The 24261-nt window shown below is 40.7% G+C and overlaps 1 protein-coding gene across 1 annotated transcript in view; it reads right to left on the reverse strand.

Moving 5' to 3' along the window:
- The window catches only part of CCNYL1 (cyclin Y like 1), a 1025424-nt gene that overhangs the window by 783004 nt on the left and 218159 nt on the right, over nt 1-24261 (reverse strand). The window lies entirely within an intron of this gene.

Raw genomic sequence — 24261 nt, forward strand, 5'->3', positions numbered from 1 at the left:
AGTATGTTTGCATCTGAGAGTGCGCCAGTATGGTTTGTGATGTAAAATGATTGCAACTAGGACTGTGTGGGTGTAATTTGTTTTCATTTATATAAATAGATGATTGCCTATGTCATAAGTGATGGTTTAATAAAGATGTTTCTTGTTTAACAAAAAACACAAACTATGTACATCTTCAAATATTGAAGTTTTACCCTCCTAATAAGAACAGTCACAAACTGACAGACACACTTAGACTTGGGTTAACCTAAAAGGAGGGTTATCCATGCTAAGACATATGGCACAGCCGGTGCTTCTACCAAGTACTGTCTGGTTAGGTCTCATATTTATGGCTCTCCCAAAATGAGCGCACACAAATGCTTTCAGATAACATTATCTCCTAGTCATTGAAAGAAAGTAGTACTCTGCTTTTATTGCTCTTTATCACAGACCATCTCCATGGAGACAGGAGAACCAGATACAGAGTTGCTTCTAAAAGTACTTTACTTACTTGCTGGAGGAAAGCTTTATGTTCACTGTTCTTTATTTGCTTTCTTTTAAAACTTACTAGATAAAGCCAAGAGCCTGAATCCAGTCATCCCCCTATGCAAGACTAAGAAAAATCACATCATTTTTTCTTACATCATACTCTTCTGAACAGACTAACAAAGCAGTGCCTACATTTCTTAAAACTAAACGAGAAAGAAAAAAAGATACCTTTTTAATATACCAATTACACTAACTGAGAAAACCTTTTAGTACACAGACATCATGACTATACAAAATAAGTAAAACTTTTGTCAGTGACATCTCTTTCCTTTCTCGTCCCCTCTCTCAAGTGTTCCTTCAATCGTTAATGACACGAAGTAGAGCTTGCCTACAAGTTTAGAAAAATCAAAAAAGTCCAATATTTCCAGGTTTTCTTGTTCTGTTTCACAAACATATTTAGTGCTTTATAATCCCACATTTGTCAATTTCCACATTGCTGGTTTTATTCCCATTTCAATATCTCAAATCCAGTCTCTGCTTCATTTCCAATGTATTCTTGGTTCTTCTAGTCAACTCTTGTGCTTTTTTCTGTGTCTCAAGCTTTTTCCATTGAAACAATAGAAAAGGTTTCACTGGCACAGCTCTCTGTGGTCTTTATTACCAGAAGAACAAGCAGTAGAACTCCTCCTGTTTCACACCTCACTTTTTGCTGGATAAACTTATTTCCTCCTTAGCACGTTCTGCATCAAAAATGATTTTGGTCCTCCAGGGAAGAATATTTTGAAGACAGCTGGATACAGCAGTTTGAACATTACACCTGCTTCTTGATATTCCTGAATGGAATAAATTTACTACTCCTGCCAGGTGCAGTGAGTAATCATTTTCCACAAACAGTCTTCCACTTTTAGTACGTTGTCCTTCTGTCACAGTTTTATTAAAATCAACTCCTCCTGCTCATGGGATTTCATCTTTACTATTAAAGGAGCAGGTTGCTTTCTCACTGCCAGGTTTGGAGCACACACAATGTGCCCTTTCAATTGACTCCTGCTGTGGAACTCCAGTCCAGTTGCTTATTTGTGCTTTTATAAAATAAGTTTTTCCAGATTCCCTGGTACAGTAGAAAATTTCAGATTTTCCCTGCACGCTTGGTTTCTTATTTCTATTTTTTGTAAACATCCCTTCTTGAGCAGTCTCATTCAGCCAGTCTTTTCTTCATTTCGACCTCCAATTATTAGTTTTATAATCTTATCTGAATATCTGTTTAAATCTTCTATTTTATACAGCCTTTTGTTACTTGAGTTGACATACTCCACCAGTGTTTTGTTTAATCAGCTCAGAGTCTGAGCATATTTGACTTATGTTTTCCACTAGGTTACCGGAAGTAATATCTTGCACCAGAGCTGGAGCTTGCACTGCTTTTTGCTGGACAGCTGCAGAATTCTTCCTAGTCAGTGCTTTTCCTCAACTTTTGTGCCAGATTTTCGTTAAGGTTATCAGACTTTTTTTGCTGGCATCCAGGCACTTAGAGTTTTCAAACTGGGAAGGTTGAAATTAAGCTGTTACTCAATGTGCAGTAATCTTGGAAATCAGTGAAAAACATGATCTTGCGAAGGAACCAGGACTGATGTCTGAAAGTTCATGGTGAACCCCAGGCTTTGTAACAAAATAAACAGATGCTGAAAGCAGGACCTTGAAGGAAGAAGCCTGAATAATTATGGAGTCTAGATAAGGAAAGATCTAAACCCCTCTCATCCTGCCAAAGGCAACAGGAGAGAGGCATATGGTGAATACTCCTGGGGCAGTAGAAAGGGGAAAGCAGAGAACTGAAAATGCTAGGAAGAAATCAGAAGTTATGTACTCACCATAATGTTCCATCTGAGTAGGTAGTTCATTTGTCTGCAACCTGTGGGTTACGGATCCGATATCGGATCCGAGCCGGCAACTTGTTTCAAGCTAATGGATCTGAGCTCCTAGCTCCTCCCTTCACCCATAATCCCCTGCTAACCCTCCATGACCTCAGATCAAGTTTGCCTCTCAATATATATCTAACAAAGGATATCTAAAAACTAATAGATCCGAAGAAGGTCAGGGGGAAGGAGGGGGGATGGTTGCAGACAAATTAACTACCTACTCAGATGGAACATTATGGTGAGTACATAACTTCTAAATCTGAAGTAGGATTGCTCATTTGTCAGCAACCTGTGGGACAGAGTCCCCAGCTACCTGCACCCTGGGTGGCCACCAGGGAAGGATATTACGAAGCACCGCAGAGCCAAAGGATGCTCTCCCTCTAGAAAGCAGGTCTAGCTTGTAGTGGTCGATAAAGGTATGAGATGAAGCCCAAGTGGCTGCAGAACAAATATCATCCAAAGGAACTCTAGACTTGAAAGCCGCAGAAGTAGAAATGGAGCGAATGGAATGAGCACAAACTCCTTCTGGTGCGGGTCTACCCGAGGCTTGATGAGCCAGTAGGATACATTGGGAAATCCAGCGAGATAAAGATACTTTAGAGATAGCTTTCCCCAAGTTAAATTTGGCAAAGGAAACGAACAGCTGGTCAATTGTTTATGGCCAGCTGTCCTATGAGTATAAAAACGAAGCTGCCTATGAACATCCAAATAAGTGCAGCTTGTATTCACCCTTATTTTGATATTTAGGGAAGAAAACCGGTAAATTTATGGATTGGTTTATGTTGGTTTCTGATGCTATCTTGGGAAGAAAGGAGGGATTGATCCTGAGGTACACTATCAGGGGTGAAAAATCAGGTATGGAGGCTTTACAGAAAGAGCCTGAAGTTCCGACACTCTTTTCGCTGAAGTAATGGCTACAAGGAATGCTGTTTTCCATGACAAGAATTTGAGATCCACTGAAGCAGCGGGTTCAAAGGGTGGAGCAGTCAAGGCTTGAAGAACTAAAGTAAGATCCCATGGGGTGCGGCTTCTTTACAGGAGGTCTAAGTAAAAAGGTACCCTTGAGAAAGGTTTTACACAATTTGGCTGACATCAAGGGCCCTGTATCATGTCCCACATGATAATGAGAAATGGCTGCCAATTGCACTTTGACAGTTGAACTAGCGCCTTCTTGAAAGAGTTCAGTTAGGAAGTCTAAAATGGATGGAAGAGGAGCCGTAAAGGGATCTAGATTGCGGCGCTCCGCCCAGATGGAAAAACGTTTCCATTTGCTGTGATACACTTTCCTGGTGGAGGGCTTATGCGCTGCCACGAGGATGGCTTTGACTGGTGAAGAGATACCGGGAGTCCTAACTTGGAGTGGAACTGGAGCAACCAAGCTGTCAGTTTCAGATTGCCCAGGTTTGGAGTTGGCAAGTCCAATGGATGGGAGATGAGATCCGGAATGGGATCTAGAATCCAAGGGTGATTCACAAGGTGAGACCACAGGTAAGGGAACCAAATTTGTCGAGGCCAGAATGGGGCAATGAGAATCATCTTGCTCCCCAACCACGAGGCTTTCTGTAAGAGTTGTATCATCATTGGAAGAGGAGGATAGGCATAGAGTAGACCGGGTGGCCAAGCATGCACCAGAGCGTCTCTTGGAGATTCCCCTGGTGGGGGGATTAGAGCGAAGAAATTGTCGCATTTGGCGTTTGATGGAGATGCAAAAAGATCGCAGCAGGGTTGCCTCCATGTTGCGAATATCTGCTTCGCTACTAGAGGATTGAGAGACCACTCGTAAGGGGTAAGAAGGGTGCGGCTGAGCTTGTCCGCTAGGATGTTGGTCCTCCCCGGAATGTGCGTTGCAATCAGAAAGCGGTTGGTGGAGATCGCCCATTCCCACACTCATGGCTTTGCGACAAAGAGGATAAGATCTGGTTCCCCCCTGTTTGTTGATATACCAGACCACTGACATGTTGTCAGAGTGAATTGCAATCGTTCCTGCGGGGAGGAAGCTCTGAAGTGCTTGCAACGCCAACAGCATCGCTCTCATCTCCAGAACGTTGATATGCAGGGAGGTCTCTGTATTGTTCCAAGTGCCTTGGACTGTCCTGCCCGAGTAATGCCCCCCCCCACCAGAGGCGGGAAGCATCCGTGGTCACCGTGACGATAGGGGGAGAGGTGCAGAAGGGACGGCCCATATGGAAGTTCGATGCCTGGAGCCACCATTGTAGCGCCCTTCTGCAAGCCTTGCTGATAGCAATGGGATGGTGGAGAGGAATGGACAGGAAGGACCATTGCACTAAGAGTCCATTGCAGGACTCGCATGTTCAAACGGGCGCATGGAAGGAGTGTAATTGCTGCCGCCATGGAGCCTAGTGCCCTCAGGATCAATTCCGCTGGTGAAGCCTCTGAATGAAGGATAGCCCGCACATGAAGTTGTAGATTTCCGATTCTCTTGGCAGTTAGGAAGGCTCGCAAATCTCTGGTGTTTATTCTGGCACCTATGAATTCTATGATCTGTGTTGGAGCCAGTAGAGATTTGCAGACATTGATAGTAATGCCTAGTTGTGGGGCTAGATGGAGAAAGAAGTCTCTGGCCGAGCAAAGTAGATGCCTTGTTGGTGCGGTCAGGAGCCAGTCATCCAGGTACGGGAAGACCTGAATTCCCTGGAGTCTCAGGTGGGCCGCAATCACTGCTAACACTTTGGTGAACACTCTGGGGGCTGTGGTAAGGCCAAAGGGAAGGACCCTGAACTGGTAGTGACTGGCTTCCAGCCGGAAGCGAAGGAACCTCCTAGATCGTTTGTCCATTAAGATGTGGTAATATGCATCCTTGAGGTCTATAGAGCACATCCAATCGTTCTCCCTCAAAAGGGGGAGGATAGACTGAAGAGTGACCATTCGGAATTTTTCCTTGGTTACTGACAGGTTCAAGCGGCAAAGGTCTAGGATGGGTCTCAGATCCCCCGTCTTTTTTGGCACCAAAAAGAACCTGGCGTAGAACCCTAATCCAAGCTGGTCTTGGGGGACGGGCTGGATGGCTCTTTTTCTTAGCAGCTGCTGTATTTCTGCGGCTGTGGCCTCCCTGTGATCGGGTGGTACATCGGGGAGGTTCTTGGATCGGGGGACATGAAGAATTGGTATTTTGTACCCTCTGGATATGATGCGAAGCACCCATCTGTCTGTTGTGATGGACTCCCATGCCGCTAGATGTTTCAAAAAACGCCCTCCCGACTGCCTCCAGAGTGGAGCAGCCAGGCAACCCCTCAGGGCTGCTGCGCGGGCTGCTCGGAGAAAGGTTCTCTGGACCCAAAATTTCTCGGAGCCACTCTGCCCCTGGGGTGACGTCCTCCCTGTCCACCTCTGCCACGGTAGGACTGGTTGTCCGGAGCTGGTTGGGAATGTTGTGATTTCTGGAACCACATCTTCTTCTGACCCTTTTGGTTCCTTGAAAAGGACCGCTGGGGAGCAGAGAAGCGGACTCCGACGGCAGACAATGTCTTCCCGTCCTTCTCACTCTGGACAAGCGTCTCGCGAACTGTTTTGCCAAAAAGGGCAGAACCATCAAAGGGGGCATTCGTGAAGGACACTTTAAAGGGCTCCGTAAAGTCGCAATGACGGAACCAGGCCTGACGTCTCATGACTAGGCCTGCTCCGCTAGCCCTAGTGGCTCCCTCTGTGGCGTGGGACAACAGCCGCATAGAGGTGTTTGAAATAGATCTCAGAGTGGCCATTCAGGTGGAGTACAATTGTTTATCCTCCTCCGACATGGACTCAGGGGGGGATGCAGCGTATTCTTTGATAAGATCCCACTGCATCCTGATGACATGTGCCATATAGTTCAGAGACCTTACTGAGAAGGTCGCTGAACTAAAGACTCGCTTCCCTAAGCGATCCATCAAATGGGACTCTTTGCTCGGTGGATGGACTGAGGGACTCTCCTGAGCGTCTTTGTGGCTGCTGCAGTCAACATGGCATCTACAGGGGGGCCCTTACTCCAATGTGACCGGTCTGAGGGGGGGGCTAAGAATCCTATCCGGTCGTTTCGGTATTGGCTCCACGGTGTCCGGATCCTTCCATGCCCTGGTGGTAATGAGGTCCACCAGGGGGTCGGCTGGAGGGGACACCCAGGAGGTAGACAGGCCTGCCTCGAATGCCTCTAGAAACACGGACTCGTCAGAGGAAGACTTGGGGGCAGACCACCCACCTCTGATTCTCAGCATCTCCATGATGTCTCCAAAGGAGACATCCTAAGGGGGTGATCTTGGGGAGCCTTCCCCTTCCTCCAAGTCCACGTCCTCGGTTAAGGACTCAGGAGAGTCCACATGCCTCCTTTTGCACTTATGCTTGCAGGGAGCTTCCTCGGGGGGACTGTCCGAGGAGGCCTCGCCAGCAACATCTTGTTCCAATGGAACTATGTGACATCGAAGCAGGCTGTCCCTTTGGCCGGGTGATGGAAGCCTGGCCCAGCAGAGAGGGAGTGCAGGGAGGAGTCGATGCAATGACCGGGAGTCCAGATGCTCTCAACAGAACCCTCTCCACAACATCGAATGCCGAGGGAGAGCCACTCTCCAATGGATCCGAAAGTCTGCTCTCACTCTGATCCAATGAAGGGATCAGAGCAGACGCCGAGACAGTCGGATCCAAGGGACCAGTGCGCTCAGACCTGGACGAAGCTGAAGGCACACTGAATCCCCCGGATCCGAATCTCGGACCACAGCTCAGAGGTCGGATCCGACAAGCTCGAGGGTAGGGTTGGATCCGAAGTACCAAGTACTGTCGGCGCAGACCCACCCCCCGGCTCCAAGGCTGCTTGGCTCAGAGCGCTCCAAACCCGGGTAGCGGGTCGAAGAAGGAGCAATTGGGTGGAAAAAAGGTGTCGAGCTCCCCCCCCTGAGGGGGGGGGGGGAGGCAAGAGCACTCCCATCTGCAGCTGGGCCTGGATGAACCTTCGCATCATCCGGTCCAAGTCTGCATCTGATAAGCTGAAAGTGGATCTCAAAGAGGCCACAGAGGCAGGCCTAGAATGCCGCCTCTATGACCTCGACGGAGATCGGGTCTCCTCCTCGGGCCCTGGGGAGAAAGAAGGGGATCGGAGCCGAGGAGGAGGAGACCTAGAAGCAGTGGAGGGAGAAGCCCGCTTAGCTGGCGGGGCCGAAACGGAGGTCTCGGCCCACCGCTTGTGTTGCTTCTCCCTCCGTTTCTCCCTCCTGGTCTTCCTGTCCTCAGACACTTTAGCGGGAGTTTGAGTCCCAGTCGGAGGCAGGGGGGCAGGAGTGGCAACCACCACAAGCTGTGATGGAGCCACGGGAGCAGCAGAGGTAGCGGAGGCCGAAGCTGAATCCGGGGGTACAAGTCCCGCCAGGACCAGCTTCGACCTCCATTCTTTCAGTGCCCTGGGGTTGAACGCTGCACAGATAGTACAGCCCGAGGTGAGGTGTTCAACCCCAAGGCACCGAACGCACTGAGTGTGGCCATCAGCCGGGGAGAGCTTATGGCCACACTCGGTACATTTAGAAAATATGGCTTTTGGGGCCTCAGACATTCCTTTTTTTTTTTTTTTTTTTTTTTAAACTAAAAAGGAAAAAGAAAAACTACACACACACACAGGCCCCAAAAGACACTCAACAAACACTCACACACTAGCGACCAGCAAAGGGAGGGTATTAATTAAAAAATAAGGAACCTAACTCAGACACACTTTACAAGTATTAATTTAAACTAAAAAAGAAATTCCCGACGAAAAATACTTATAAAAAGTTAATTTTTCCCACTTATCTGTAGAGCTCAAAAAGGATCCAGCCATCACAAGCGCGGCAAACTAGATCTGAGGTCATGGAGGGTTAGCAGGGGATTATGGGTGAAGGGAGGAGCTAGGAGCTCGGATCCATTAGCTTGAAACAAGTTGCCGGCTCGGATCCGTAACCCACAGGTTGCTGACAAATGAACAATCCTACTTCAGATCAAACGTTAAAACTTCCTGAAGAGGGGATGAATGGGGATGTGAAGATAGGCATTCTTGAGATGAGGGGATACCAAGAAGGCCTGGGGAAGAAGAGGAGGAAACATGGTTTGAAGTGGCAACATCTGAAAGGAAGGGATCTTTAGAAAGGTGTTCAGCTGAAAAGGGTCCAGAATGGGTCTTCAGGTGCCTTCCTTCCTGGGAACAGAAACATCCTGGAATAAAACCCTTTTTCCTTCCTCGGCAGAGGGCACAATCTGAATGATGCCCCGAGCCAAAATGTCCTGAAGCAGTACTGGAAAGAAGCTGTTCTCAAGGAGGCTGATGGATGCCCAAAAAAGGAGTAAGGAATTTCCATACCATGAAATACCCCTGCCAGATGACAGATAAAACCAAAGCATTTTGAATGACCCTTAAACAACTGAGGAGGCAAAGGGATAAGGGGAACCTGGCCTAGGGAAAGGGGAAGCAAACTGTAGAACCTGGCTCATCTTGAAAAGGGAGCTTCAGAGGAGGAGTCTGAGAAGACTTGGCAGGGGATACACTCCTAGAACTCCTTTTACCTTTAGGAGGGCAGCAAGGTTGTCGAAGAACAAAAGTAGATTTGGATAGATTTCAGAGGGATTTATGGATAGGAGATACAAAAATAGGTTTCAATTCCTGCAAGGCCTTACCTTTATCCTGGAAAGACTTAAAAAGTTCAGCAGTAGCAGAACCAAAAAGGTTCTTAACAGGATCCAACAATTTAGCCTTTATATCATCAGGTAAGTGCTGGAGATGAAGACAAGAGGAACGTTTAAAAACGGAACCAAATGCAGCAGCCCTAGTAGTAGTATCAGCTGCATCAAAACTACATTTAATAGAGTGGTGACCCACCTGAGAGGTAGAACCCAGTAAAGAAAGGGCTGAGACCTTCCATTCTGAATCAGGGAGATCAGAAAGAAGAGCTAAAGCATAGCTGGTCATATAATTCTGGTAATTAACAGCTCTAAAAGCCAGGGTGGCAGCAGTACATAATTCCATGGCCTTACTGTCCGTACCAGAATATAGTAGTTTAGTGGATGGCAAAAGAGGGCTTAGAAGACTCCATCTGGATGATCTCATAATCCCTCTTTTGAATATCAGAAACTTGTGAACAGTCATTTGAAATATTCCATCATACAAGAAATATCTCCAAATGAGAGCTCTGAAGGAGAGTTTGGGCTAACAGAATCTTCCTCCTCAAAGCCATAATACAAGGAAGAGGAGATTTAAGAATATGCCAAAGAGTCTTCCCCAGAATCCAAATCCTCAGAGGACTCCTGCTCTCTGGACCTTTTAAGGGGACTAGAGGACCAGGGAGGAGCAGGTACAGAAACTCCTTAAAGAGGCTTTAAGGCCATTAAGGCATTGAACAATCCCTTGGTAAAATCCTCTGAGGAATGTCTGCCTGAAAAACCCTAGGAGGTTTGTACCCTTGCTGAGAGTCAGCCAATGTAGTAGGAATCTCCTCCTGAACTACAATTTGCAGTATCCCCCTCGGTCCTTCAAGCATAATCAGCACAGGTTCCCCCTCAACATCCGGAGCGATGTTTGCAAAACCTCTAAGGATATGTAAGTAGTAAGATCATGCCAGCTTCCAAAAGGGTCATGGCAAAAAAAATCCATGATAAATGGACGATCTCCCAGGCTGTCATTAGCCTCAAGAGAGACCTTCGGGATGGGACGACTCCAACATAGCATCTCGCACTAACAGTTTAACATTTTGGTTCTCCTGGCAAATTGACAAGGAGAGATGACTAAAGGTCTTGGGGACAAAAGCTTAGCAGACAGAACACTGCATATGGTCATGAGAAGCACCCAAACAGAAGAGACTTCTCATGACAATCCTTACAAGGAATCTGCCTTCTACACTGATATTTTCCTTTTTTAGGTAACATGTAACCCACAAAATAAAAATAGAAATAGATTTAAAAAAAAAAAAACTGGGCACTTACCTGAAACATGGCTTAGTAACCAGCTCAGGAGGAGGAGCTTTCAGACCAACGATGGCGTTCAGACTGGGAACACGGAAAATACACCTTGAGCAGGAAGCATAGGTGTGAAGTAAGACGTCTATAAATTCCTAAGGTTTTGGTATAATGGCCAGACGCTGAACTACCCTTGGCAAGAATCACTTATGTTAAGAATACTGCAGCAGTGATATGGAAGGACATCTGATGATGTGATCCAGACACAAAACATTCAGAAAAGCCTGAAGTCTGAATGAACAGGGATGCGACAATCTTTTAAATTTACGGTTACCAGAAATCTTAAATGAGGAAGAGGAAGTAAATTGTGAAGTAACAGAATTTTGAACTTGCATATCAAAAACAAGTTTAGGCAAGAAAGATCCAGAACTGGTCTCCAAGCAATTCCTTTCTTTGGCACTAAAAGCATCCTTGAATAAAAACCTTTCCCACCTGGGACAGAGGAACTAGTTTGTATTGTCTTCCTATTGAAATGTTAGCAATCAAAATTCAGAGTGCTGGCAGAAAAAAAAAGTCAAGAACCCAGTAGCAAAGCAAATCTCGAAAATTACTCAAATTCTTTTTTTTTTTTTTGCATGGGGGCTAAAATTCTTTTTTTGCATGGGGGCTAAAATTCTTTTCTGCATGGGACAGGGAGGGAGGAGGAAAGGGAATTACCAGGGTGGGAGGGAGGAGAAAAGGGGATTACCAGGGTGGGATTGAGGAGAAAAGGGGATTACCAGGGTGGGATTGAGGAGGAAAGGGGATTACCAGGGTGGGAGGGGACAAGGTCCCATAAATAATTCTGAGTTGCTGGACTGTCCCTTAGCTTTGGGGGAATACTGAATTCTTTTATAAACCTAGTACCAGAACTACTGGGAGTGATCATCAACAACCTCAAGTTTGATGCTCACATAGACAAAACTATTAAAACAATTAACAAAATTAGGCTCTTTATACAAGATTAAACCTCTCCTAACCCCATCTGCTAGAACTGTTATTGCCCGTACACATCTATCATCGACCCTTATGCCTCACCCATCTTCGTAAACCTAAGCACATCAAACCTCAATAAATTTACTAGGTGCTATAATAACCTTGCCAGATTTGCCACAGGATCAGCTCATAGAACCCATCACTACCTTAACCTTCATTCGTTAGACTGGCTTGAACTACCATATCAACTGCAATATAACCAACTAATAGTTCACAAAATCCTCTACCAACCAGAAAGTACACCCATACTGAAAACTATTACCCCCTACAGTAACCTACAATCCCTTCGCTCTTCCAAAAAATAGCTAGGGCAAACTGTTAAAACCAACAATTCAGCTAGTGAATCACTATTCTCCAACTCTGCCAGTAAAAACTGGAACCTACTTCCTCTGCTAAACTCACCACTGACCCCTCCTTATCCCACTTCAAAAAACCCTTAGGAAATACCTAAAAATACAGTGGCTTTGTCCCTGTACAAACCCTAACCCCAACTCAAACATAATTCATAAATGAGAACCTCATTACAAGAATAAAACTGACTGTTTAAAATTCTGTGCATTACCCACCTACTGGAAAGATTTAAAGTCAACACTACAGCATGTATGATAACCACCTAACATTAAGTGTTTTCCTTTTTCAGATGAAATCAACTATTTACTTCAGCTACTTGCTTCCAACCTTTGCTGTATGTGAGAAAAACATGTACTTGTGTGTACATATTGTTAAACAAATCTCAGTTTTGTGATAACCCACTGTAATAATTTCACTGCATTTAAATTTGTTTTTGTACATTTGGAGCTTTTCTCCCCGGGCCTCTGCTGAAAATGGACATGTATCCAGTCGGACTTTCCCAGTTAACAAATGTAAAATAAAATAAATAAATAAAATTATGCCCCCCTCCAGCCATTTCTTCTTAAGCATCTGTTTAGCATTTTGGTTAGACTGTTTATTTTGTTTTCTACTGAATCTGGATGAAGCATTACAGAATCCCTTAAATTTGGAAAAGGGGGGGCTGAAAAAATATTAGGATTCCCTGTATCAAATTACCCCTTTCATCACATTTTTGAGAACTTCTACAGCACAGGAACCAAAATCTAAATCTCTATCCAAAGGACAGACTTTAAAATCTAATTTTTTCACATCTTGGAGGTTCTGAGAACACAGCCAGGCAAATCTCCTCAAAACAGTATCAGTGGCCATAGCCATGACAGTATCAAACGAGTCAAACACTGAAAAAAATGAGTTGTGACCTACAGAATGGAAGACGCTAAACTATTAAAAGCATATTTTCCTCAAGAAACTATAGACAAAACATTTCTCAAATGTTCATAATCTGAATAAAATTAATCATGTACTGACCACAACTCTGCATCTACACGGTCTGTTCCTATATTTCCTCAACTGATGGGTCTTGAATCCAACATCCTGTCCTTAACCAAGTTGTTAAACTTCAGGTTCCGTAACTCTAGCTCCTCCTCCATACCAGAATATAAAGCATCATTAACCACTACCATCCCCCTGAGGTAAAACAACTATAACCCAAAGACAGAGAAAGAGAAAAGGAAGAAAAAAACTGGAGCTCATGAAGCAAGACTGACATGAAAAAAAAAACCCTCAGGACATACTAGACAACTACCAAATAGGAAGGGGGTTAGAGGATGGGAAGTTGAGGAAAGAAACAGACAACACAAATGCAACGTTATGGCGAGTACATAACTAATATCTGATGTCATATTTTTTGTCCATTACTCAACTGATGGGACAGAGTCCCCAGCTAGAGTAAACCTGGGTGGTCCTCAAGCAAAAAATATTCCGGAGTACAGCAGAGACAAATCCTGCCCTATTCCTAGGTAACATGTCCAATTTGTAATGAGTTACAAAGGTGTAAACAGTGGACCAGTGTAAGCAGCTGCACCAATGTTATCTACAGAAGCTCTGGACCAAAAGGTAGATGAAGTGGCCACAGATCTGGTGGAATTTGAATTGGGTAAAGACAATACTTTACTTTTGTAGACAAACTATGCAATCAATGAGACAGTCAGCCAAGGTTAGCTTTGATATTGCATTATCCAATTTGGAAAAGGAAACTGTTATGATTTTCTTGAATCTTTAGTTCTGTTAATACTGAACTTAAGTTATCTATGAACATACAACAAAAGAAGCATGTATTCTCCCTTGCTGTAAAAATTTAGAAAGAAGACCGGTAGGTTAACTGATTGGTTAAGATTTGTCCCTGACACCACCTTAAGCAGGAATGGTTAGTCAGAAGGGACATGCTATAGTTATGACTACTCAGGTAAGGTGGCTGAGAAGAAAGCACCAGGAACTCTGATACCTGCCAGCTGATGTAATGGTGACTAGGTAAAGTTTTCCATGACAAAAACTAATTCTGCCTTAGCTGAAGGCTTGAAGAGAGTTTGAGTCAAAGCCTGAACGATAACTCAGGTCCCACAGAGGAATGGGGTCCTTAAAAAGGGGGTAAGAGTAGAAGAGGACTCAAGAAAAGCCTTATACAAATTTTAAGAAGGCTAGAGATGAATGGTTTCCACTTAAGTGAAAATTAGAGATGGTAGCAAGATGTACTTTGTCAAATAATGAGCTCCATTACTGAAAATGGAAGCAAGAATGTCAAAAAAAGCTGGTATAAGAGCTGGAAAAGGATGTAATTGTCTCTGAAAGATCCAGAGAGAAAATCTTTTCTACTTGTTCTAAATTTTCCTGGTAGAAACTTTTTGGGATGGTGGAAGAATGGGAAAAACTAGAAAAAGCCTGGAGTTTCTAGCTATCACCGGAAGTGGAGAAACCATGAAATCAATTTGAGGGATTGGACGTCAGTGAGGCAATCCAGATCTGCAAGACCAAAGGTCCTGAAAAGGATCCAACACCCAGGCAGAGTGAACTAAATGAAGCCATAGGAAGGGAAGCCACACTTGGCAAGACCAGAATGGAGCAATGAGGATTATCTTGCTTTTCTACTACAATCTTTCTGGAGAAACTTGGGGATGAGGGAGCATATAGGAGACAGGGGGAACAACTGTGAATCAGAATGTCACACGGTGACCCTTCCCACTGGGGGGGGGACCAGGGAAAAGTACCTTCTAGTTTCAGCATGGTTGCCCACTGGCAAGATATCATTTCTGCCACTGACTGACAGATTACTCGCGAGGGAGTAAAATGGACCTGCTCAGTTTGCTAGCATACTTTTTCTCCCCGAGAAAATGCGTTACCAATAGAAAGTGGCCAGAAGAGATCACCCATTGCCAAAATCTCATTGCCTCTTGCCACAGGGGACAGATCAGTTCCCCCATGTGCTGACATACCAGACTAGCGGACAAGTTGTCTGTCTGAAAAGACATCAGCCCTAGAGGAAAAACATTTTGAAAAGCCTGCAGCGCCAATAGGACTGCTCTCATTTCTAGGATAGCGATGTGAAGACTGGCTTCTAACTGGGACCATGTGCCATGGACTGTCCTTCTCAAGTACTGTCCGCCCCACACCCTAGTTTGGAGGTATTCATGGTCACTGTGGTCTTGGGTGAAGGAAGAATAAAAGGGCATCCCAGAGAAAACTACATGACTCCACTAGGTTATGTGTTGGTTGCAAATATTTGTAAAGAGAGTAGGTTGCAAAAAAAAAACTTTACTGATAAAACTTGACCAAAACAAGAATGTAAAATCAACAATACACTCCACAGGAAACTAAGCGCTTTCACCCTCGTACTTAGGGCATCACCAGAGTACAAACTTCATTTCAAATCATCCCTTAAATACTAAATACTGAAACATTAAATGGATAATAGAAATTCATTAAACAATTAATTAAATCATTAAATAAAACAGTTCGTCTTTTTAAAAGAACAAAGAAAACCATAAAAAAACTGTTTTCAAGAACTGTTTGAAGGAACAAAAGATAGGTAACAATGCCATTTGCATCAACAAATGTAAATGTTAAAATGGTAAGAATCTAGATGTAAATATAATTGTAAATGTAAATGTTAAATATGAATATAAAAATGAAAATAAATATGTAAATGTTAAATATAAATATAAATATGTTGTAAAATTAATTTCACGTATATGAAAAAGGTGTATGTAAAATTTATAATTTATAAATAGTTAAAATTATTAATGAATAAGCACATGCTGAATCACAATTGCTAAACCTATTAATAAATATATACAAAATATAAATAATTGCATAATGTTGAATAAAAATAATGTCAATAAGTTGTAGTAATGATAGAAAATACTCTTACGTATATGTTTATATAAAATGTGATCTTAGTTTAAGAATACTGGAAATTGATATTTGTTCATTAATGCCAGGCCATTTGCTGGCGTTAAGCCTTTGTTGCCATAAGCACTCTTGCTTCTAGCATGGTTTTTTCGTCACCACCTTTGTGTATATTGTGTGGTATTCTATCAATGACGAAAAAAGAAATCTTTTGAAATTAGAACAATTAATACTATGATTGTATAACGTACTAGTTGTATGTTTTTTGATGTCACTCAAATGTTCTACGATACGTGTTTTTAACTTTCTAATAGTTTTACCTATGTAAAATGCTTGGCAAACTGTGCAAGACGCAGCATAAACAACCATATCAGAGTTACAATTACAATGGCCTGGACATCTAATGGTCTTCCCATAATTAGAAATAGAAATATAAGGACCATCATTGATAAATCTACAAAACATGACATGCACTACATTTGCTCATCTTAGAATTTTTGAACAAGTCAATGTTAATGTTGTTTTCAAACAAATTTTTCAGGTTTTTACCTCTACTATAAGTGATTTTAGGTTTGTTACCTAAAATACCTGAAAGTTCTGTATTAGAATCAATGACACTGGTCCATGCTTCCTGTACTATGTTAACAATCTGTTGTGATCTATCATTATATGGAATAATAAAGGTATCATGTCTAGCTGCTGTTAAATTTGATGTATCAACTTGTTGTATTCCATATAAAATAATAGGTTTATATAAAATGGTCCTTTTGATTTTGATTTCTTTGCTAATTTCAGAAATAAAATCACAAGGGTAACCTCTGGCAAAAAACATATTCGTGAGCTTTTCCAACTCCTGGTAAAATACTTTGTTGTCACCAACTATTCTGGACAGCCTAACCATCTGCCCTTTAACTAGGTTCCTTTTTTGGTAAACCGGATGACAGCTGTCGAAATGTAGGAATGAATTTGAGTACGTTTTCTTCCTGAAAATACCAGATTCCAATCTGTTAGTAACAGAAAGCACAATATCCAAAAATTCCACATTGTCAAAAATGTGACTAGTGAATTTAAAAAAATCTGTGGTCTGTCCCAAAAATGTAATGAAATCATTGAACTCATCTTTGGTACCCCCCCCCCCCCAAAAAAATAAGGATGTCGTCCAAATAGCGTAAATATAACAAAACCTTGTGCCAAAAATTGCTGGTAAATATAAACTCAGATTCCCAATGTGTTAAAACTAAGTTAGCATAGATGGGGGCACATCTAGCCCCCATAGCAACTCCCTTTTTCTGTCTATAATATTCTTTATTGAAGTACAAGAAATTGTTCTCCAAAACAAGTTCGAGCATTTCTGTTAATAATCGATTGTCAGAACTGTTCAGTCTGTTGTGTTTATTAAGACATGCTTCGAACATTTCCAACCCTTGTCCATGAGGAATGACAGTGAAAAGGTTAACATCCACTGTAGTCATAATGAATTCAGATTTAAAGTCAAAGTTGTTTGAGAATTCTCTGACTAGGTCTAGGCAATGCCATGAATCTCTGAGAATATGTGGTAAGCACTTCAAAATATTTTTACACTTCAAATCTATGTAAGCTGCTAAAGCTTCAGTCTTGGAGCCCTTAGCTGACACGATGGGTCTAAATGGGGGGTTGTGTACTTTGTGAATTTTGGGAATCCCAAAAATAGATGGTATAATGGGAAATTCCACAGAAATATATTTGAAGGTGTTTTGATCAATTCTAGCATCCATAAGGTATTCATAAAACAACCAATCAATTTTAGTATATGCTCTATTAACTTCATGCCGACTAACTTTTTCATAGGTGTCACTGTCTTCTAATAATGTTGTCATCCTATTGTAATACTCGGTACTAAGCATAACAACCACACCACCCCCTTTATCTGGTTTCATGATCCTATATTTTTCAGAACCTGTTAGCTCTTTGAGACAAAACTTCTCTGCTGATGTCAAATTATATTTGGTGACAGTCTTCTTAGTTAAAATTCTTCTAATTTGAGTCTCAGAGTTTCTCAAAAATCTGAATCATAAAATTTTGGGGGGGAATGAATGTACTGTGACGCTTGAAGGTAAAAAAATCGGGAGTCTAGTAAAGGGTCACCTGAATTATGAAAAAATATTTTTAAATTCAAAAGCCTAGTGTACATTTTAAAATTGATCAACACCTTTCCAATGTCTAAATTAAATGTAGGTACAAATGTGAATCCTTTGCTAAATAAATCTAAAAAATTCTTAACAAAATTTTGTTCTGTAAAATTGTATAAACTAAAACCTAAATGCGTGGTAATGGAACAATCAAACAATTTCCTAGTACAAACCCCAACAGAAGTGTTCGTGGTACAATTACAAGAGTCCACAATTATGCCAGATTTTTCATGTACATCAACAACCACATTTGGTGTTTTAGTGTGTAAAACAGAATCATTGAAAACATCATGATTTAAATCTGTTGTATTGAAACTGTCTATCTGTGCCATGAGTTGGTTCTGTAAACCGCCCTGTTGTAATTGTTGTGTGGCTGTTGGTTGCGACTGCCCTGCCTTTCTCTTAACCTTTCTGACCTCCTCAATATTGGCTGGTCTAAAAAAACAGGTTGTGCTTCATCATTATTGTTGATATTGCTTCTGTGTATGTGTACATTAGCAGTAGTGGGGTTGCATCTATTCTGATTGTTGGTTCCTTGAGTTTGACTGTTATATTTCATATTTTTGTATTTCTTAAAATGAGTATATACTTTATTGTTTTTTTAATACTAACTGTCCCTCTCAATTCTGTGATTCTTAATATCAAGCCCTTTGTTGATGAACCTACCCATGTCCCTGTAAATATTGTCCAGTCTAAATTTTTTATGTTCAAACAAGTTTGCTTTGATACTTATGTCTAAAAAAAAACAATTTATCATTTAAAATATTCAATTTATCAGAACTGTTGCGAATAATAAGTCTCAAAAGCTAGAGACCAGTTCTGTCAAACAGTAGTAAAAGTTCAGAAAATGTTTCTGTACCTTCCTCGAACCCGTGAGGGAATTTAAAAATGCGTAACCCTTTGGGCACTTGTTTCAACTCCAATGAACGTTCCAAGAAAGCATTATCCATCTGTAGGGACTTGAAAGCTTTCAAAGTTTTTTCAAATTCCGTCATTTGTGCATTCAGTATGCCCATGTCCCTGGATACTGTGTGGGTACCCTTGTTCAAGGAAGGAGGTTGAAGAAATTGTTTTAAATCCACAGTGGAAGTAGTAATATGGTTAGAGGAAGCGTAACCATTGCATGCAGCACAATTCCGATCCTCTCTAGTGTTTGGCAACATATTAGGGGAGGATCGACAACGCCTCAATTCCCTGACATCACTGCGCCTCTCGTTGGACTCTTAGAACGATGCCTGACTACCGATCTCTGCATACTCGTATTGGGTGTGGAATGTAATGTAAACAGCTGTTCTTGGGATTCCGTGATCACTAGTTCACAGTCAGCCCCCAGATTGTTGCGTTGTTCGTGCAATGCTTTAATCAATTTGTTTGTTATCTCCAAGTGTTCCTGCAGTAGTCAATGCATACTGGGAACTGTTTGAGTGTAAAGACACAAATAAAAAGTCAGGATCACTCAAACGGTAACACTGTGAAATTGCTGCAACAAGCACCAAGTGCACCCAATGGTAAATAACAAGTTCAATTCGAAAGAATTTGTAGTAACACGGGATGATCAAATTCTGTAGCTCAGAATATAAAAATTCAAGAAGGCATGAATTAACTGTCACAATGTCATAGGTTACAAACCTTGTGGAGAGCGTTTGAAAAAAACATTAATAAAGGCTTAAAACGAACCCTTGTAAAAGCCTTATGAAAAGTCTTTTATAAAAAGCCTTATGTAAAATAGCGTAGCGTAAAAACAGCGTAGTATAAAAACCTTCTTGTTGGTCCACCAAGTCATAAACATCCAGAAACCGAACAGGCAGCTGAAAAAGGTTGTAGTACAATTTGTCCAAACACCAAAAAGGCACCAATAAGCTAAAATTCCAGCAAACCTTGGATCCTGGTTGCAAAAAAAACCTTTATTGATAAAACTTGACCAAAACAAGAATGTAAAATCCACAATACACTCCACAGGAAACTAAGCGCTTTCACCCTCGTACTTAGGGCATCATCAGAGTACAAACTTCATTTCAAATCATCCCTTAAATACTAAATACTGAAACATTAAATGGATAACAGAAATTCATTAAACAATTAAATCATTAAATAAAACAGTTCGTCTTTTTAAAAGAACAAAGAAAACCATAAAAAACAGTTTTCAAGAACTGTTTGAAGGAACAAAAGATAGGTATCAATGCCATTTGCATCAACAAATGTAAATGTTAAAATGGTAAGAATCTAGATGTAAATATAATTGTAAATGTAAATGTTAAATATTAATATAAAAATGAAAATAAATATGTAAATGTTAAATATAAATATGTTGTAAAATTAATTTCATGTATATGAAAAAGGTGTATGTAAAATTTATAATTTATAAATAGTTAAAATTATTTATTGGTGCCTTTTTGGTGTTTGGACAAATTGTACTACAACCTTTTTCAGCTGCCTGTTCAATTTCTGGATGTTTATGACTTGGTGGACCAACAAGAAGGTTTTTATACTACTCTGTTTTTACACTACGCTATTTTACATAAGGCTTTTTATAAAAGACTTTTCATAAGGCTTTTACAAGGGTTCGTTTTAAGCCTTTATTAATGGTTTTTTCAAACGCTCTCCACAAGGTTTGTAACCTATGACATTGTGACAGTTAATTCATGCCTTCTTGAATTTTTATATTCTGAGCTACAGAATTTGATCATCCCGTGTTACTACAAATTCTTTCGAATTGAACTTGTCATTTACCATTGGGTGCACTTGGTGCTTGTTGCAGCAATTTCACAGTGTTACCGTTTGAGTGATCCTGACTTTTTATTTGTGTCTTTACACTCAAACAGTTCCCAGTATGCATCGACTGCTGCAGGAACACTTGGAGATAACAAACAAATTGATTAAAGCGTTGCATGAACAACGCAACAATCCGGGGGCTGACGGTGAACTAGTGATCACGGAATCCCAAGAACAGCTGTTTACATTACATTCCACACCCAATACGAATATGCAGAGATTGGTAGTCAGGCATCGTTCTAAGAGTCCAACGAGAGGCGCAGTGACGTCAGGGAGTGGAGGCGTTGTCAATCCTCCCCCTAATATGTTGCCGAACACTAGAGGATCGGAATTGTGCTGCACGCAATGGTTATGCTTCCTCTAACCATATTACTACTTCCACTATGGATTTAAAACAATTTATTCAACCTCCTTCCTTGAACAAGGGTACCCACACAGTATCCAGGGACATGGGCACACAATGCACAAATGACGGAATTTGAAAAAACTTTGAAAGCTTTCAAGTCCCTACAGATGGACAATGCTTTCTTGGAACGTTCATTGGAGTTAAAACAAGTGCCCAAAGGGTTACGCATTTTTAAATTCCCTCACGGGTTCGAGGAAGGTACAGAAACATTTTCTGAACTTTTACTACTGTTTGACAGAACTGGTCTCGAGCTTTTGAGACTTATTATTCACAACAATTCTGATAAATTGAATATTTTAAATGCTAAATTGTGTTTAGACAGAAGTATCAAAGCAGACTTGTTGTTTGAACATAATAAATTTAGACTGGACAATATTTACAGGGACATGGATAGGTTCATCAACAAAGGGCTTGATATAAGAATCACAAAATTGAGAGGGACAGTTATGATTACAAAAACAATAAAGTATATACTCATTTTAAGGAATACAAAAATATGAAATATAACAGTCAAATTCAAGGAACCAACAATCAGAATAGATACAACCCCACTACTGCTAATGTACACATACACAGAAGCAATATCAACAATAATGATGAAGCACAACCTGTTTTTTTAGACCAGCCAATATTGAGGAGGTCAGAAAGGTTAAGAGAAAGGCAGGGCAGTCACAACCAACAGCCACACAACAACTACAACAGGGCGGTTTACAGAACTAACTCATGGCACAGATAGACAGTTTCAATACAACAGATTTAAATCATGATGTTTTCAATGATTCTGTTTTATACACTAAAACACCAAATGTGGTTGTTGATGTACATGAAAAATCTGACATAATTGTGGACTCTTGTAATTGTACCATGAACAATTCTGTTGGGGTTTGTACTAGGAAATTGTCTGATTGTTCCATTACCACACATTTAGGTTTTAGTTTATACAATTTTACAGAACAAAATTTTGGTAAGAATTTTTTAGATTTACTTAGCAAAGGATTCACATTTGTACCTACATTTAATTTAGACATTGGAAAGGTGTTGATCAATTTTAAAATGTACACTAGGCTTTTGAATTTAAAATTTTTTTTTCATAATTCAGGTGACCCTTTACTAGACTCCCGATTTTTTACCTTCAAGCATCACAGTACATTCATCCCCCCCCCAAAATTTTATGATTCAGATTTTTGAGAAACTCAGACTCAAATTAGAAAAATTTAACTAAGAAGACTGTCACCAAATATAATTTGACATCAGCAGAGAAGTTTTGTCTCAAAGAGCTAACAGGTTCTGAAAAATATAGGATCATGAAACCAGATAAAGGGGGTGGTGTGGTTATTATGCTTAGTACCGAGTATTACAATAGGATGACATTATTAGAACACAGCAACACCTATGAAAAAGTTAGTCAACATGAAGTTAATAGAGCATATACTAAAATTGATTGGTTGTTTTATGAATACCTTATGGATGCTAGAATTGATCAAAACACCTTCAAATATATTTCTGTGGAATTTCCCATTATACCATCTATTTTTGGGATACCCAAAATTCACAAAGAAGTACACAACCCCCCATTTAGACCCATCGTGTCAGCTAAGGGCTCCAAGACTGAAGCTTTAGCAGCTTACATAGATTTGAAGTGTAAAAATATTTTGAAGTGCTTACCACATATTCTCAGAGATTCATGGCATTGTCTAGACCTAGTCAGAGAATTCTCAAACAACTGTGACTTTAAATCTGAACTCATTATGACTACCGTGGATGTTATTAACCTTTTCACTGTCATTCCTCATGGACAAGGGTTGGAAATGTTCGAAGCATGTCTTGATAAACACAACAGACTGAACAGTTCTGACAATCGATTATTAACAGAAATGCTCAAACTTGTTTTGGAGAACAATTTCTTGTACTTCAATAAAGAATATTAGACAGAAAAAGGGAGTTGCTATGGGGGCTAGATGTGCCCCCATCTATGCTAACTTAGTTCTAGCACATTGGGAATCTGAGTTTATATTTACCAGCAATTTTTGGCACAAGGTTTTGTTATATTTACGCTATTTGGACGACATCCTTATTTTTTCGGGGGGTACCAAAGATGAGTTCAATGATTTCATTACATTTTTGGGACAGACCACAGATTTTTTTTAAATTCACTAGTCACATTTTTGACAATAATGTGGAATTTCTGGATATTGTGCTTTCTGTTACTACCTCGCTGGCCTTGTTCAAGAGAAATCTTGACCAATGGATGGGAGATCGCAGATATACCCCAGGGATTACCTCAGTGTCACTGCTCAACAGAGGCACAGCAAAATAATGGGTATAGTTCCCCATACTAAAGGGGTGGCGTAAGCCACAAAACTATGGGCTAGGCTTGTAAATGCCCTCGGGCAGATAGCCTAGTATGAACCTATGAACAGATTGGAATCTGGTATTTTCAGGAAGAAAACATACTCAAATTCATTCCTACATTTCGACAGCTGTCATCCAGTTTACCAAAAAAGGAACCTAGTTAAAGGGCAGATGGTTAGGCTGTCCAGAATTGTTAGTGACAACAAAGTATTTTGCCAGGAGTTGGAAAAACTCACGAATATGTTTATTGCCAGAGGTTACCCCTTGTGATTTTATTTCTGAAATTAGCAAAGAAATCAAAATCAAAAGGACCATTTTATATAAACCTATTATTTTATATGGAATACAAGTTGATACATCAAATTTAACAGCAGCTAGACATGATACCTTTATTATTCCATATAATGATAGATCACAACAGATTGTTAACATAGTACAGGAAGCATGGACCAGTGTCATTGATTCTAATACAGAACTTTCAGGTATTTTAGGTAACAAACCTAAAATCACTTATAGTAGAGGTAAAAACCCGAAAAATTTGTTTGAAAACAACATTAACATTGACTTGTTCAAAAATTCTAAGATGAGCAAATGTGGTGCATGTCATGTTTGTAGATTTATCAATGATGGTCCTTATATTTCTATTTCTAATTATGGGAAGACCATTAGATGTCCAGGCCATTGTAATTGTAACTCTGATATGGTTGTTTATGCTGCGTCTTGCACAGTTTGCCAAGCATTTTACATAGGTAAAACTATTAGAAAGTTAAAAACCCGTATCATAGAACATTTGAGTGACATCAAAAAACATAAAACTAGTACGTTATACAATCATAGTATTAATTGTTCTAATTTCAAAAGATTTCTTTTTTTCGTCATTGATAGAATACCACACAATATACACAAAGGTGGTGACGAAAAAAACATGCTAGAAGCAAAAGAGTGCTTATGGCAACTAAGGCTTAACGCCAGCAAATGGCCTGGCATTAATGAACAAATATCAATTTCCAGTATTCTTAAA

The sequence above is a fragment of the Protopterus annectens genome, chromosome 2.part0 (genome assembly GCF_019279795.1).
Source record: "Protopterus annectens isolate FY-2018-M chromosome 2.part0, PAN1.0, whole genome shotgun sequence".
NCBI lineage: Eukaryota > Metazoa > Chordata > Ceratodontiformes > Protopteridae > Protopterus > Protopterus annectens.